General features: G+C 44.8%; 1 long non-coding RNA gene across 2 annotated transcripts in view; it reads left to right on the plus strand.

Annotated features, from left to right (window-relative positions):
• LOC148686822 (uncharacterized) overlaps positions 1 to 14,584 on the plus strand; it is a 38,181-nt gene extending 23,597 nt beyond the window's left edge. Inside the window, exon 4 of one of the 2 annotated variants that reach the window (XR_015948435.1) lies at positions 14,549 to 14,584. This is a non-coding gene — a long non-coding RNA (uncharacterized LOC148686822). Of the gene's footprint in view, positions 1 to 7,154; positions 7,295 to 14,548 lie in introns of those variants that run through there. The other variant, XR_015948434.1, reaches the window with a different exon arrangement.
• The last annotated feature ends 2,349 nt before the right edge of the window (positions 14,585 to 16,933 follow it).

Below are 16,933 nucleotides of genomic sequence, written 5' to 3' on the forward strand. Positions count from 1 at the left end.
AACTGACACGGGCCACTAGGGCTTGTTGAATTTCTCGACTTTCAAATTCCCAAAATGAGGGGTGCTAAAAAGTCGTAAGATGACTTGGGAATTCAAATTATATTTTGGTTAAATTAATATAATTTGGTTTTGCTTGGTAAGTAAAATGTGTGAAAAAATCATAGAAATAATGAAAAATGATTGCCATGTATTCAGAGTTATATGTTAATAATAATTTTATTATAGGAATTCTAAGGTCTTATATATATATATATAAAATAAATGTTCTTAAATGTACAAGGCAAACACATAAATAAGTATATAAACCACGTGGCTGAAATAGTACAGGAGAATAATCCTGAAGCTATTTTGACTCTCTCAAATTGACCTCAAATATTTCTCTGCAAGGAGGAAGGAAATGGGAAAAGCTTTCCAATTGTCTTTGGACTGTAGAGGCTTACACCTCCCTGTAAATACAGTCTGGCAAGTATCTGTTAAGCTGAGCACGCTATCAACATGTGTAAGAGATTCAGGAACTAAGTATTTACCATCTCAAAGGAATGGCAATCAGATAAGGCAGGGATGTCCAACCAGTAGATCGTTATCTACTAGTAGATCCCCGGCTGATCCTGGGATCCTTATCGTGTACAAAAAGTTACAGGGGAAAAGCTAAAAAACTCTGTGCAATATCCTCCACCCCAAAAAAGCTCCACAACTCTGGGCAATCCACCCACCCCACACACGCTCCTCCTCCCTCCAATGAAAATGGGTAGATCACGGCCAGTTTTTTATACTGGGAGTAGATCACAGTCTCTTGGGAGTTGGACATGCCTGAGATAAAATAAAAAAATTCCTTCAGTAGCACCTTAAAGACCAACTAAGTTTTTATTTTGGTATGAGCTTTCGTGTGCATGCACACTTCTTCAGATACACTGAAACAGAAGTCACCAGACCCTTATGTATATTCAGAGGGTGGGGTGGGGGGGGTGATGGGAATGGGTGATGGGCTGATAGGAGTGGTAGACCTGTTGATGACTGTTAACGACTGTTAATGACTGCAATCTGAAGAAGTGTGCATGCACATGAAAGCTCACACCAAAATAAAAACTTAGTTGGTCTTTAAGGTGCTACTGAAGGAATTTTTTTATTTTGTTTCGACTCAGACCAACACTGCTACCTACCTGTAACTATGTCTGAGATAAGGCTTTATCAGGTATCCTGGCGTACAAGAGTGAAGCAACACACTCAATCTTTCTGTGATGTATGTATGATGTTTTGAGGGGTGGTCTTGAGCTACAGGGGAGGCAATGTCAAATGTCTATATATAAGAGCTTGGACACCATTGTTCTGGGTTCCTCTCCTCCCTCCCTGCGTGGGGTGAGCGGGGGACCCTGTTGCAACAGTTTAATAAAGATCATGCTTACTAGCTGCTTTGCTTCTCAATATTCTCTGGTTGGCCTCTTTTATTTTCTCCTACTGATAGAAAACTTACATAAGGACTCTATGCGGGCTCTTGGATACCCCATAAGGGACAAAGGAGCAGTTTTTTTCTTATAACGGTATTATTATTATTTAGCATTACCTGCCATTTTCAGTAGGTAAAATAAAAAATATTTGGTTTTCCAAAAGCAGTTTATCTGTATTTTCCTCAAACATAGACTTACTAAGCCAGATGTAAATAATGACAGATTTGGATTCCTGACATCCAAAAAAAACTTTTTAAAGACCCCTCAGGGAAGGAATTTGGAACAACAACAAAAAAGTTTAACCCCCTAAAATGACACGCCCTAACGGATAGGTGGGATACGGGTGGCGCTGTGGGTTAAACCACAGAGCCTAGGGTTTGCTGATCAGAAGGTCGGCGGTTCGAATCCCCACGACAGGGTGAGCTCCCGTTGCTCGGTCCCAGCTCCTGCTAACCTAGCAGTTCGAGTGCAAGTAGATAAATAGGTAAGACTACAGCGGGAAGGTAAACGGCGTTTCTGTGCGCTGCTCTGGTTCTCTAGAAGCAGCTTTGTCATGTTGGCCACATGACCTGGAAGCTGTACGCCAGCTTCCTCAGCCAATAATGCGAGATTAGCGCCGCAACCCCAGAGTCGGTCATGACTACCTTTACCTTTACCGGATAGGTATTGCTAACAAGTCTGCACATAGCAAGTTTGTACATGCAATGCAGCCTTGGTTTTTAAATTAAATTACTAACCTAGTGAGCTGGACAATCCTTGTGTGCTTTCCCCTGTGTCACTCCCAGCACCACACCCAACTGACTCACTGCTAACAGGTTTTCAGTATTTAAACACTCCACTTTTAATCCTTCCTCTCAGCTCTCCAGCAGTCACCAACTCACCTATGAGGAAACCTGATTCACAAAGAGAAGGTTAGATGGGGAGGAAAGAGCTCAGCACAAGCTTAGCAGTGCAATGACTCAAATTAAGACTCCAGCACACACACAACAAATATTTCACGTTGACACACTTAACCTCCTTCCCTCCTAAAACTAAAGAGAACCCCCCAAACCCTGTCCCATTAACTGAACACATTCCTAAAAATGGAATTTAAAACCCAAAGCCAGAACCAAAATCATATTTAGAACAATCCAGACATCAACACATGTCAGCAGTGCATGTCAATACTGTACTGTGGGCTGGGAGCAACAGCTTGCCCAGTGCTCCTCCTCACTTCCTTTTTTGCTCCCTAGTTGTGCATTGCCCTTTGGTTGGACCAATCCCAGCACCAGCAACCAGGGCAGGATTAACCATTAAACAAAATAAGCATGTGCTTAGTGTATCAAGGGAAGAGGGGCACCACAGATAGTTCCCATTGCTGGATTTTTAACAATGGTCACACATTGCTCAGCTGAGTGTTCATTCTCTCAGTTGAAGTATATTAAAAAATTCCAACAGAACAACTGGAGTACTGTGTCCAGTTCTGGGCACCACAGTTCAAGAAGGATACTGACAAGCTGGAACGTGTCCAGAAGGAGGCAACCGTCCAAAATGGTCAAAGGCCTGGAAACAATGTCTTATGAGGAACGGCTTAGGGAGCTGGGTATGTTTAGCCTGGAGAAGAGAAGGTTAAGGGGTGATATGATAGCCATGTTCAAATATATAAAAGGATGTCATATAGAGGAGGGAGAAAGGTTGTTTTCTGCTGCTCCAGAGAAGTGGACACGGAGCAATGGATTCAAACTACAAGAAAGAAGATTCCACCTAAACATTAGGAAGAACTTCCTGACAGTAAGAGCTGTTCAACAGTGGAATTTGTTGCCAAGGAGTGTGGTGGAGTCTCCTTCTTTGGAGGTCTTTAAGCAGAAGCTTGACAGGCATATGTCAAGAATGCTTTGATGGTGTTTCCTGCTTGGCAGGGGGTTGGACTGTGTCAGGAGTATGGGCAGGAGTCAGGCTCTGGGGCCTGTAGTGCTTTGCAGGACTGGGGCCTGCCTCAGCTTGTGCTGGAGAAGCAAGGCGTGGCCACACAGGTGAAGACCTCAGCTTGTGCTGGAGAGGCAAGGAGTAGTCACCCAGGTGGAGCCACTTGAGATCTCACTGCACCTGGTGGCAGGAGCTGGGAGGGATAAAAGCCCAGCATTTCCCTTCAGCTTTTTGCCACAGCAACGCTATCCCTGCCTGCTTGCATCTGGCCTCTTGATCCTTGCTCCTTGGACCCTTGCCTTGCCGACGCCTTGATTCTTGCTCCTTGGACCCTTGCCTTGCCGACGTCTTGATCCTTGCTCCATGGACCCTTGCCTTGCCGACGTCTTGATCCTTGCTCCGTGGACCCTTGCCTTGCCGACGTCTTGATCCTTGCTCCGTGGACCCTTGCCTTGCCGACGTCTTGATCCTTGCTCTGTGGACCCTTGCCTTGCCGACGTCGTGATCCTTGCTCCGTGGACCCTTGCCTTGCCGACGTATTGATCCTTGTGCCGTGGACCTTCGCCTTGCTTCTTGTTCCTTGAACCTTCGCCGTGCTTCTTGTTCCTTGAGCCTTCGCCTTGTTCCTTGGAACCTTGCCTTGCCAACGCCTGGATCCTCAACCCTTGGACCCTTGCTTTGCCTTCGCCTTGCTCCTCGACCCGTGGACCTTCGCCTTGCTTCTTGTTCCTTGAGCCTTCGCCTTGCTTCTTGTTCCTTGAGCCTTCGCCTTGCTTCTTGTTCCTTGAGCCTTCGCCTTGCTTCTTGCTCCTTGGACCTTCGTCTCTGCCTTGCTCCTTGACCCTGCAACTGCCTGCGGCTGGACCCTCAGCCCTGCACCTGTTCCTGCTTCTACCCCACCATCTTGCCTCTGGTCCTGACGCCCGCCGACCGGACCGTGACAGACTGGATGGCCCTTGTGGTCTCTTCCAACTGTATGATTCTAACTGTGCAATGCCTTATCTCTACTAAGTATGGAAGCTGATGTGTTACGTAAGATTAGTTTTGAAGGTCTGATCAAAGACTTTGCAATGAGAAAACGTAGGAGTCCCCCCCCCCCATATAAATAAAGTGGAAGTACAGTCATACCTCGGAAGTAAAAGCTCCAGTTTTCTAATGTTTTTTGGAAGCCAAACCTCCGCCATGGCTTCCACTTGAGTGCAGGAAGTTCCTGCAACCAATCAGAAGCCGCACCTTGGTTGTCAAACATTTTGGAAGCCAAATGGCCTTCTGGAACAGATTATGTTTGACTGTATTCTTAACGTCCAAACAATAGCTTTCTAGTGTATTTTTTGTTGAGGGCCAGGTATGGGGAACTGGCAGTCCTCAAAATGTTGTTGGACTCCAACTGGCATCAGTCCCAGCAAGCATAGTCAGGAATGTTGGGAGTTGTAGTCCAACAACAACTTGATGGCCAAATGTTCCCCAACATCCCTGGCACAAAGTTTCCTAATGCAATATTCCAACAAGGAATTGAGTAGTAAAAGTAACTCCCTTGAAGTTAGGATTGTAGCCACACTTAGTACCAGAACGATGTCCTTTGCCTGCTGTTTGAGCTACTGCTGTATCAGATCTTCTGTGACATAAATCATAGAATCATAGTTGGAAGAGACCACAAGGACCATCCAGTACAACCCCCTGCCAAGCAGGAAACACCATCAATAAAACTAGTTACAGGTAGGTAGCCGAGTTGGTCTGCCGTAGTCGAAACAAAATTAAAAAGAAACCTTCCAGTAGCACCTTAGAGACCAATTAGGTTTGTCATTGGTATGAGTTTTCGTGTGCATGCACACTTCTTCAGATAAATAAAACCAGTCACACTTAGAATAGGAGCTGCTTCAGGCATACTGTACCCGGAAATCATGATATTCTGCTAGTTAATGAGTTTCCACAAGCCTTGAACCCATACACTGCCCCTCTTTTTTCCCTGTCCCTCCTTTTTTCCCTGTAAAGAAAGTGGAGGGGGGGAATCTACTTTAAATTTTCAACCAATCACAGTTCCTTGGTACATTTGAACTCAGGGAACTGTAGTATGTTTAAACTACCGGAGAACAAGCCAGAATCAAGATGGTTTCAGATCCTGGCTTATTCTCAAACCCTAATTAAAAATTTAAAAATTGGACAAGTCTTTTTCTTCCTCCTACCATATGCTAGTACCTGTATGTGTGCCATCCTAACCATGGAACCACAGGAACCAACAGTATTGGCTGAGGGAGACTCAAGGGTGGAATTAACTACCTGTGGTTTACTAAACTCAGTTTCACCCTCTCGCACCTTGCTGAATGAGCTGGCAGCAGCATCCATCCTGTGATACACCTCATAAAGACTGAAATATCTTACAGAAGAAAGAGGCCAGCTAGTTCTACTTCTGCTAGGTACCGGGTAATCTATGTGCACATCAAAGGCTGCTTTAAGACGCCTCTTATCCATTTATACCCAGTAGCATCCAAAACAACTGTCTAAAGAAGTAGAGGGAAGGATGAACTTGATTCCAATGGAGTCCAGAGTCCATTGGGACACTTGTCTTATATTTTTGCTCTTGCAAAGTTAATGTTTTTAAAAAGAAATAGCCAGGGTGGGTAGGCCTAAGTCAGATCAGGCCCATGGCTGGGGGGAAGGGAGCTATACTGCTATAGTCTCCTCTCCACCATGGTCCCAATTGGATTTCCATTCCATGTACACTACTCTGAATGGGAATAAAGCTCCTACTGACGCCAATGGTAGCTTTCAGTAAGTATGATGGGCCATTTCAATCAGGAGCACAGCAGGGATGAAGGATCCTGATTCAGCTCAGTTGCCACCCCCAGCACATTTATCTCTTTAAAGTCAACAGCACAAGGAGAAAGAGCTCGACAAACACCAAATGTAGTTTAGCCCTTATCTCTTCTTAATGCTAGCTCCTTAGGACAACGTGAACAGGTCACAGGATGGAAATGAGTTAGATCCTTGTCAATATTTATCATCATCCCTGTTATGAGTTGTGACTATTGTTGTGACCATTTCCTTTAACTCCTGGCTGCTCTTTTAACTTCACAAAGGACTCAGAGGCTGCAGAATCTCAGAGTCCCAGCAAAATTACTCTATCTGTTGTAGTGAAATCGCTGTAATCACAAAATGTCTAGTTTGTTGCTGGATTTCACTGGTTTTTAAAAATAGCCTCCTTTTTCTAGTCTAGTGATATTTTAAAAGCTTGTATTCCATGAGCAGAAAGATCAGTTCAATTCTTTGTGCCTATGCCTACTCAGAACCCTTTTTCAAGTAAAATCTATACCCAAGGTTAGGTAATAAACACAAGTTTTCATTTTTCATTGTTAATGGGAATTATGCAAATACTTTAATGAAACTCTCAACAACTGATTCAGTGCTTCACTCAGAACAGAGGTTGCACAATTTGAATTGGCTAATGCTACACTGATCACAGGGTCAGAAATGTCACAAGTGAATGAACAGAAGAGATGAAATGGAGAGATAAACAACAGTATTTAATTGTTCATCTCAAACCCTCTCTCCTGCTGCTTTTCTACCCCCACTCTGCAAACGCAAACACACACACACACACACACACCCCGAAGTGTTCCATGTTATTCAAAAAGATGATCCAGGGAAAGAAACCATGGAGTGTAATTCAACACTGAGGTTCACTAGGATGTAAGGAAACAAAGAAGCTGCCTATTGCAGTGCTCAGAAAAACAATACACTGTTCTGATAGCTCTAGGCGTTCCCAGACAACCTGATTATTGAGCATTCATTCTGATTTGTTTGCAGGTTGGCCGGGCAATGTTAGATCAAAGCAAGTGTTGCTCCACAATTTCCACTGCATTCCCTCATCACTTTCATTATTCCAAGAACTTATAGTGAATTACAATGCTGCAACCTGAATTTGCAGGTATGTGATTAAATCCCACCCCAAAGTAGTGACCATCTGGAAGCGCCTACCGCTTAGGAGATCACCACACTCAATGTTTATATGCAGTACGTTTAGGGATGCAATAAAAACAAAGTAAAACAGAAATAACTCATTCATTCTTATGCATCAAACTAATTCCAATATTCAGCTGTGAGTTTACACATTTTTTTAATTTTGGACACCATGTGGTTTCTAACTAAGTTATTGCATCAAAACAATGATTTACGCTTGGGCAACAGAAAATTCCTCACTCTGCTCCCCTCTCTTCCCCCATGCATGCCACATGCCCTTCCCAAATCTTCTCTGAAGGGTTTGGAAAACCCCAAATAAGATTTGGGAGGGTATTGGGAGGAGAGTGGGAGAACATTCCATTGCACATCAATCCTTGCTCCAACTGCACGTAGTTGGAGAAGCTTTTTAAGCAATTATGGATGATATCCAAGAGAACATGGGAAGCAAACCAATGCAAGACTGGATAGTCTCCAGAGTTCCCATAATCCAACTTAACATGTGAATCCTTACCTTTAATTGCTTAAAAGTAAAATGATGCTATGTTGTGGTCCCTAGCTCTACTCTAAAATCACCTGTCATGTGCTTAGTAAGAGAAAGGAGTTGCCCTGTGTTCCTTTTATCAGCCTTCAATCATGCTGAAGACCTTTTAGTTGGTGACATAAACAGGGTACTTTTATGGTTGCTGTTGTGACGTGGGGTTTGTGATTTCAGCTTTCTTGACAAAACATGCTGGAGACAGTTCTCTAGTAACAGCTCTTTATTAAAGTGAACAAGACTGACTGTGAGGGCAGGAACGCTACATTTATAGGGACAGGGGACTGGCTAGGAAGGGATACATTTTGGAGGGAACAATATCAGGCAATCACAGTGCTGCCTTTTGGAGGGAACCAATAAGACAGAGGATCCAAATACAGCAGCTTAAATGAACCAATAGTAGCTGTACCCTCTGGAACCAAAAGGCAGTTACTTTATCCTAATGCAAATACAGACAATAATAATACAGATATAAAATCCTTTGACTCAATACACAACACCCCTCCCCCCCTAGTGAGCACAGCAGACGTAATCCCTCAGGTACTGTGGGGTCCTACAACTTCTACCTGATCTCCTGACAACAGGTGTTGCAGGTTCTGGATTGGGTGTTACCTGTGGTGGAGGGGCTGCTATAGGGGTTTCGTCAGGAACAGATGGAGTCCCAGACATCTCAGGGTCCCCTACCTGTACCTCGTCATCCTGAGGACTAGCAGACCCTGGTTCATTTGCTGAAGCCCCTGGTGACTGCACCTCTGGGCCATTTTCACTCTGGTCTTGCAGCTGTGCGTCATTAGCCAGGGATGAATTATCTGACTCCTCCCTGCTGAGCGCCCGGCGCCTCAGCTGATCTATATGTCTCTTCCAAACTTGCCCATTTTCCAAGGTCACATAATAGGACACAGGTCCACTAGCCCGGGTGATCACACCGGCCACCCACCGCGGACCTCGTGAATAGTTCCTCACCCAGACCAGATCTTCAGGGGCGAGATACCTTGTTGTGTCACTCTCAGCCTGGGGGGTTGCTCTTGAATTACGGTTTGGCATTTTATCTGGGTGGACATAATCCAGCACCGTTACCAGTCTTCTACCTAAGAGCAGCTCGGCTGGCGACTTGCCCGTCGCAGTACACGGCGTCGCATGCTGCAAAAATAACATTCGTGCAATGCGAGCCGACCAGTTACCCTCCATTAAGCGCGCAATGGATTCTTTGGCTGTTCGTACCATGCGCTCAGCCTGCCCATTGGAGGATGGGTGAAAGGGCGCGGATGTGACCCCTCTTATGAAGTTATCAGCCAAGAATGCCCTGAATTCTTGGGATACAAAAGCTGCCCCATTATCTGATACAATGGTCTCAGGTAACCCGTGGGTTGCAAACAGCTGCCTCAACACCTTGATTACGGCAGCTGATGCCATGCTAGGGACCATCGCCACTTCTAACCATTTGGAATATGCATCAACGATAACCAAAAAGACCTTCCCTTGGAATGGCCCAGCAAAATCTATGTGCAACCGGCTCCAGGGAGTCCTGGACTGCTCCCACCAGTGGACTGGTGCTCTGGCCACTTCTGGCCGCACCTCTTGGCATGCCTTGCATGTTCGTACCCATTGTTCTATGTTCTGGTCCATTCCAGGCCACCACACATAACATCGGGCTAGCGACTTCATCCTGACCATTCCTGGGTGTCCCATGTGAAGTGTCTCAAGAACCCTGTTTCTCAGTGGTGCTGGGATGATCACCCTATCTCCCCATAGGAGACAACCCTTATGCATGGACAATTCGTGCTGCCTTGTCGCATAAGGCCTGAATTTTTCTTATTTCAGTTGCAACCCCACCTCCTTGAACTTGAGCAACACTGCACGGACACGCGCAACAAGTTCCTGTGGGTCTTTTCCAGCAATCAAAACGTCATCAAAAAATGGCAAGACCCCCGGCAGACCCCTTAACAGGCGTTCCATGAGCCCTTGAAAAATCCCTGGGGCCACACAAACTCCGAACTGTAATCTGTTAACTCTGAACGCCCCTTTATGTGTGACAATAGTCTGTGCTTCCGCTGATTGTGGGGTTACTGGCAGCTGTTGGTAAGCTTGTGCCAGGTCAATTTTGGCGAACACCTTGCCCCCAGCCAGTTTAGCCAACAGATGTGATACGACTGGAATGGGGTATGAGTTTCCCCTGAGTGCCTTATTGATAGTACATTTGTAATCTGCACATATCCTGACTTCCCCATTTGCTTTAAGGGGCGTGACGATTGGAGTCTCCCACTTAGCAGAGTCCACGGGTGAGAGAACTCCCTGCTTGACCAATTTATCCAGCTCTGCCTCGATCTTGGGTTGCAGTGCAAATGGCACTCGCCTTGGTTTGAGTCGGATTGGGGCCACCCCGGGATCCAATTCGAAGTCAACTGGGGGCCCTTTATAACAACCCAGTTTTCCATTAAAGAGACCAGCAAATTCCTTGCATAATGCCTCGCTCATCTCAGGGCAGGTTTGGATTGAATTTAGCCCTGAGATACTCAGTCCCAGGGCGGGGAACCAGTCAGTGCCCAGGAGACTGGGGCGACTGCCCTTCGCAATCACCAGTTTGAGTACAGCCTGTTTGTCCCGGAACTGTACTCTCACAGCACACATTCCCATAACATGGATGCGGCCTGCTGAGTACGACTGCAAGGTTGCCGGGAAGGGCTCCAGAGGGGGCAACTTACCCCTGGGGAAGAATGTCTTCGCAGTCTGGTCCGACACGATGGTGAATGCAGATCCGGAGTCCACCTCCATGTCGCACTGCTGACCCTCAATCTTCACCTTGACGTGTGCCTTGCCTTGCGCTGGAAACTGCACGGCCCTCCCGTTGATCTCCGTTACGTAGTGGCAGTCCTTTAGAAAACGAGGTGCTGTGGGCGGTCTGCGATGCTCCAGTCTAGGTGCTCCTGTCGCTCCTGACGCCGCCGATCTACAGACCCTGGCGATGTGACCCGTCTTTCCGCACGTCCGGCACATAGCATCCCTGAAACGACAACTCTTCCGCTCATGGTTTCCGCCACAACCTGGGCAACTGCCTCGGCGATCTTTGTGCACTGTGCAGGCCTGACGCACCAACTCAACCCCACGGACTGGGCTCTGGCTCGGAGTAGCCTCTAGCTCGTCCATGGCATGCGCAACTTCTATCTGTGGCTTAGTGGCCTTGCGACTGGCATCAAGCTCCTCTCTTTCATAATTCTCCGTGGCGGTGGCCTCCTTCAAGGCTGAAGCAAGGGTAACCTCTTCTTTAGCCACGATGCGTCTTCTGGCTTTCTTGCTGCTCAGACCACCAATAAACCGATCCAGGAGAGTCTCTTCCAGATTTTGGAAGCCGCAGTGCTGAGCGAGCTTCCGGAGTTCAGCCAGAAATGCGGATACAGACTCCCCAGCATGCTGCTGCCTCTTATGGAACTCCATCCGCCGGGCCATCTTGGTCTCAGTAGGCGCCAAGTGGCTTGTTAGGCAGGCAAGAATATCTTTGAGAGATGTCTCACTCAGCTTCGCTGGAGCAAGTAATGCCTTGGCCAGCTTGAAGGTCTCGGGCCCACAATAGCTCAGGAATGTGGCCCTTCTTTTGCTGGCATCGGTGATCCCTTGAGCCACTGCAAAGAACTCGAAGCGTTCGACGTAGTCTTCCCAGGTGTGGGGCTCTGATGGCTGGAAGGGCTCCAATACCCTTGGACTCTCCATTGTCCTAGCGGGCAGGGTCGTCTTCTCAGCTGGCCAGTGAGTCTTGTTCTCAGCTGCAATCCGGACTCTGAGGCAGGGTTGTGTTTAACCGCTCCTCAGCATTCCGGATCCCACCTTCGTCGCCAGTTGTTGTGACGTGGGGTTTGTGATTTCAGCTTTCTTGACAAAACATGCTGGAGACAGTTCTCTAGTAACAGCTCTTTATTAAAGTGAACAAGACTGACTGTGAGGGCAGGAACGCTACATTTATAGGGACAGGGGACTGGCTAGGAAGGGATACATTTTGGAGGGAACAATATCAGGCAATCACAGTGCTGCCTTTTGGAGGGAACCAATAAGACAGAGGATCCAAATACAGCAGCTTAAATGAACCAATAGTAGCTGTACCCTCTGGAACCAAAAGGCAGTTACTTTATCCTAATGCAAATACAGACAATAATAATACAGATATAAAATCCTTTGACTCAATACACAACAGTTGCCATGCCAAATAATGGCCAATAAACCAAGCCAACCTACCACAACTATTATCTCCAAGCAATCCTAAACACTGGCAGTTTCCATTTAGCACACAATTGGAAATGTGTACCTTCTGGATCCTACAGAGCAGTCAAATTCCTCCTGAATGGACATCAAAATCATTTGCAAAGCTATTTTATGTCTAAATTTTATCTAATGAAATGCCGTAGAAATCTTAAGAGATGATGATAGTCAAACTGTTTATACACTTGATTATCTCATCTTTTCCAGGTTCTAGTACCTGGGTTTAGAGTTAGCACGTATTTCTTGAGGTGTCTCCATGAACACCAGTTCTCCATCTCTTCTCCCTCCTCAGCTGCATGCTGTGATTCACACTAATAGATGATCTCCAGACATCCGATACACTTTCTATATTTTAAACTTCACCCTTTCGGAAAGGATCTCGGTTCTAATAATAATGGTATTAGAACCTGGCATGCTCTGATGCTCTAACGAATTTCCAATTTATGTTTCTTCTCCTTTACATCTGTCAGTACACATCTTGAATGTCATTCATTTCATCCTTATTTATCTTTTAGCTTATCCTATTCTGATCAGAGTGGGTATTTTTGTTGTGGTTTTTGGCTGTTGTTGGTTTTTTTTTTAACAAAATCATTTATTTTTCTCCTTGACACTTCCTTCTCATGTTTGCTGTAGCACTCAATCAGTTGAAAAGATGCCTGATGTTTCTTCTGGACTTTCCTGTTATGTCACATGTGCCATCAAAATGTTTAAGAGGTTAATTGTCAATAATGATGGGATGAATAACAGTAGAAGGAATAGATTTCCTTTCCCGTTTTGTCCAGGAGCCAACAGTGTATTTAGGATTTATGGGTCTTGCTGTGCAAGGGAGAGCAACAGAGACTGGTCTGGATTGGTGAAGATTTGGTGCCTGTTTGTAATTTGGGAGAAGTGAAACTGAAGTACTGTATATCATGAGGTCTCTTCTCCTCTGTCCAGCTGACTGGAGGCAGGAGCTTTGAGGTTGGATGTGTGAGAGTTAGTATTTAACCATGACTATTTAACCTGGCGTAATCTGGTCCATGGGGTCACGAAGAGTTGGACACGACCAAACAACAACAAATTTAACCCTCAGCCCCAGTTACAATGCATTCATATTAATCCCTTACAGTTTTATGGTATTTTGTTGTGAAATCAATCTCGGTAATCTGCTTCACTGGGTAGTCTCTCTTTTGTTGACCCTTAATTCTCTTCAACCTTGGGTTAGTGTACACACAAACACACACACACACACACACACACACACACACACACTTATTTAGTGCCTTTCCAGACAATAAAAGCAACAAAATTTTATCTGAGTGCTGTAACCACAGGAACAAATAAAGCCACAAGCCCTGCTGAGTCAGACCAAGGGCCCATGAGTTCAGCATCCTGTTACCCACAATATCCACTGAAGGTGCCTTATGGAAGCTCACAGGACTTCCTTGTTCTTTCTTCCTAACAATTGGTATTTAATAATATACTGCCTCTGAACATGGAGGTCTGATTTAGCTATCATGTCTAAGCCCTGTGCTCTGTGCCCAATGCATGGGATTAGAGATGTGAAGGCCCAAGGGGTCTTTCACCCTCATTAAAAGGTTCTTTAATTCCTCCTCTAGTCCCACCCTGGCGCCCCGCACCACCGGGGTTACACCTAGAGCAGGCCCTGCTTGTCGTACTCCTTTCCCAATTTTGAACCAGTCAGTTTTTCCATATCCAGTTCTAACTGTAGCTTCTTGTCCCACATAGAGATTTCTCAGGAGACAGATGAGCATATTCTTAGCAGATAATAAATGCTATCAGTGTAGTAAGGGTGTTAGCCTTTATGTTGGTTTTAGACTAAGCCCACAGCCCACTTTGAAATATTGAAGGGGAGAACAGCACATAAAATCTGCACTTTGATATTTAAAAATAATGAAATTATTAATATTTGATGTTTATATGATCTTATTCTTTAGCTACATATATACATTGTACAGGAGGCAGGACAACAGGGAAGCCTGGGAACAATCTACAGTAAGGTGATGATAAACAAGCATGTCAACCATACTCTGGGACCTCCTTGATGGGAAAAAAGTAGAACATAACACTTCCTATGTTTTGTGGTCATGCCACCAAGGATGTATTTAAAGGAGGTTTAAGAGGAGATTCTGATTTTAAAAACCCCTTGGAGGTTCCCCACCCTGCTTTTGACAGATGTTCTTATCATTAAATTGAGTGCTAAATGAGATGTATATCTTGCATAACCTCCCATGCTTCAGGCAGGTTGTAAAGTGCTGCTTGCAAATTCATCTGATTTTGTTCTGTGCCTGATTACAAAGATGGTTATGAACACTAATTTTTACAAAGTTGAAAAGCAGTTCCTAAGAAAATTGAGTACAGTAACTGCTTTTGTGACTCACACTCACACATAAAAGAATGTTTTCTCCAAAATTCTGAGTTTTTCTGTACTGAAATTTTGATCATCCACTTCTTCTAGAGAGAATGCTTATCTGAAAGCAGAACATCGCAGAGGTAACATATGCTAATGCTTTCTTATCAGGCTTATGAGGGCTGTTACTCTCCAGTTAAAAGTTATTTCAATTTGCATTTATCTAACAACCACTAACCTGCAATTATCTCCTGAATTTCACATTGTAGGGAATTGCTAACACAACACTTTAAAATTACTGCATGCCTAACATAATGACCTACTGTCTGGTGTTTGTTGTAACTACCTTAATTCAGAATGAAGTCAGGGCATGGGTCTGAATAAGAGTTCAAAGGGTTTCAGGAGCCGGCAAGTTCAAGACTAGGGTGCAATCCTATGCAATTACCTGGTAGTAAGCATAGCTGTCAAGTTCTCCCTTTTTTTAAGGGAAATTCCCTTATGCTGAATAGGCTTCCTCGCAAGAAAAGGGAAAACTTGACAGCTATGGTAAGCCCCACTGAATATAGTGAGATTGACTTCTGAGTTAACACACAGGGAAGCAGTATTGTGGGTTACATACCAGCTTCCTCTATTTTATGAACAAAAGTTATTCACTGAACCATAGAACACAGAGCAGAAACTGATAATCTGCCTCTTAAGTTGATCATGCCTTTTCCTGTCTTCAAGTCCAATGGTACCATCAGTGTGCCATGGAATGCACACTGGTAGGACAAAAATGATCTTATACATCTTTTAGAACAGAACAGGAAATATTTTTAGAAGTTAACACTCACAATTCTAAAACTTATAACTGGAATTTTTAAAAGACTAATGCACCATAGACTGAAAAATTGTTCTTTATAATCTAACAATAAATAAAACTGTTCATGGGCCATCCAGTAATGTGTTCACAGCCCTTGTAGACCGAACTAGTGCTTTTGATTCCATAAATAAGCTTCAACTTAGTATAGCTATTGATTGTTGTGGCTGCTTCAAAAGTTCCACCAAAGAAAGCATTACATATGCCAACAGGTCAAAGTTACATTTTGGTCCCTTTTTATTTAATTGCTTATTAACAACATAATACAAGAGGTGCAATCTCCTGCCTTTTTCCTCCTGTTCAGATTCTGATACATACCGGTACTAATGATTTAGATCTGTTGTCTGTTCACTGAACTGGTTTGAGGTCAATGTGAGTCAATTTCAACTCCTTTTGCAATAAGTAACACGACAGCACTATTTTAAAATGTGGGGTTGGGGGGGATTCATCTAGGGAACGTAAGTGGACAATTGATGACTGCTCCACAAATAGCAGGGGATCTGTTTAAATGAAAAGCTTCGTTGGAAACCCCGTTTTGAAACTGTTACAAACTATTTTTACAGAAGGGAATGAATTGGTGTAGCCGGCCCTTAATAATATTTGAAAGGAAAGCAGTTGCCCTGAACTCTGGAGCAAGAGTAATACAGCTCTGATGGAATTATGCTGGAACAGGTTTTTCAGAGAAGCTCTTAGTGTAATTATTCTCAGGTACCTCAGCAACCCCGCTGGCAGAAGAGACAGACGTATACCCTCTATTGAATCAAGGTTTAAGAGGAGTGTAATAATCTGGTATTAATGCAGACTATATAAAACCTATCTGAAGAAGTGTGCATGCACACGAAAGCGCATACCAAAATAAAAACTTAGTTGGTCTTTAAGGTGCTACTGTAGGAATTTTTTTATTTTACTTCGACCCAGACCAACACGGCTACCTACCTGTATATAAAACCACTAATTCAAAAAATGTTCATATGAAACAGAAGAGACAACGGAGTCGGGCACACATCCATCAGGGCAGAAGGAAGCAATATTCGGTTCTCATGGAATACAACAGCTGGCCATTGGTGTCCAATCTGGACTATGTGAACAGATTACAAACTTCCACACATTAAGAGACAGGGAAGTGATGGATGAGAACCACTCTTCTCATTGGATGGTGTGATGCCACTGAAAAGGAGCCGCACACGCTGCCTGTCCTGGAGTCTTTTTTAAAAAGGCTAGAAAAATCTGTGAAATGGGAAAACGAACATTGCTGCCCCCAGACACCTTAAGAAAGGGATCTGCAGCACTACAGGTCCTAAAGGGAACTTCACTTGTGTTTGGATTACAGCTACCCTCATTCCTGACCATTGGCCCCACGGTGACGTCCGACAATATGTTAAGGGCCACCGGTTCCCTCTCGCTGAATTAGTTAAATGAGGGCCCTCTGCGGATTGGCGGGTTTAGATAACAACAAAACGGGGGCGTGGCTTGTGGGCGGAGTTTCTACTCGCAGGTGATGGCGCACCAGCGAGGGCGAGGCCTCGGCAGGATCATTTTCATTGGACGGCCTGTAGCTTCTCATCCAGATGCGGACAACGCGCATCCCGCAGCTTCGCCTGATTCGTCCGGGCCCAGCGGGCGGCCGCCGCCGT

Source organism: Zootoca vivipara, chromosome 2 (assembly GCF_965207765.1).
Source record: "Zootoca vivipara chromosome 2, rZooViv2.hap1.1, whole genome shotgun sequence".
NCBI lineage: Eukaryota > Metazoa > Chordata > Lepidosauria > Squamata > Lacertidae > Zootoca > Zootoca vivipara.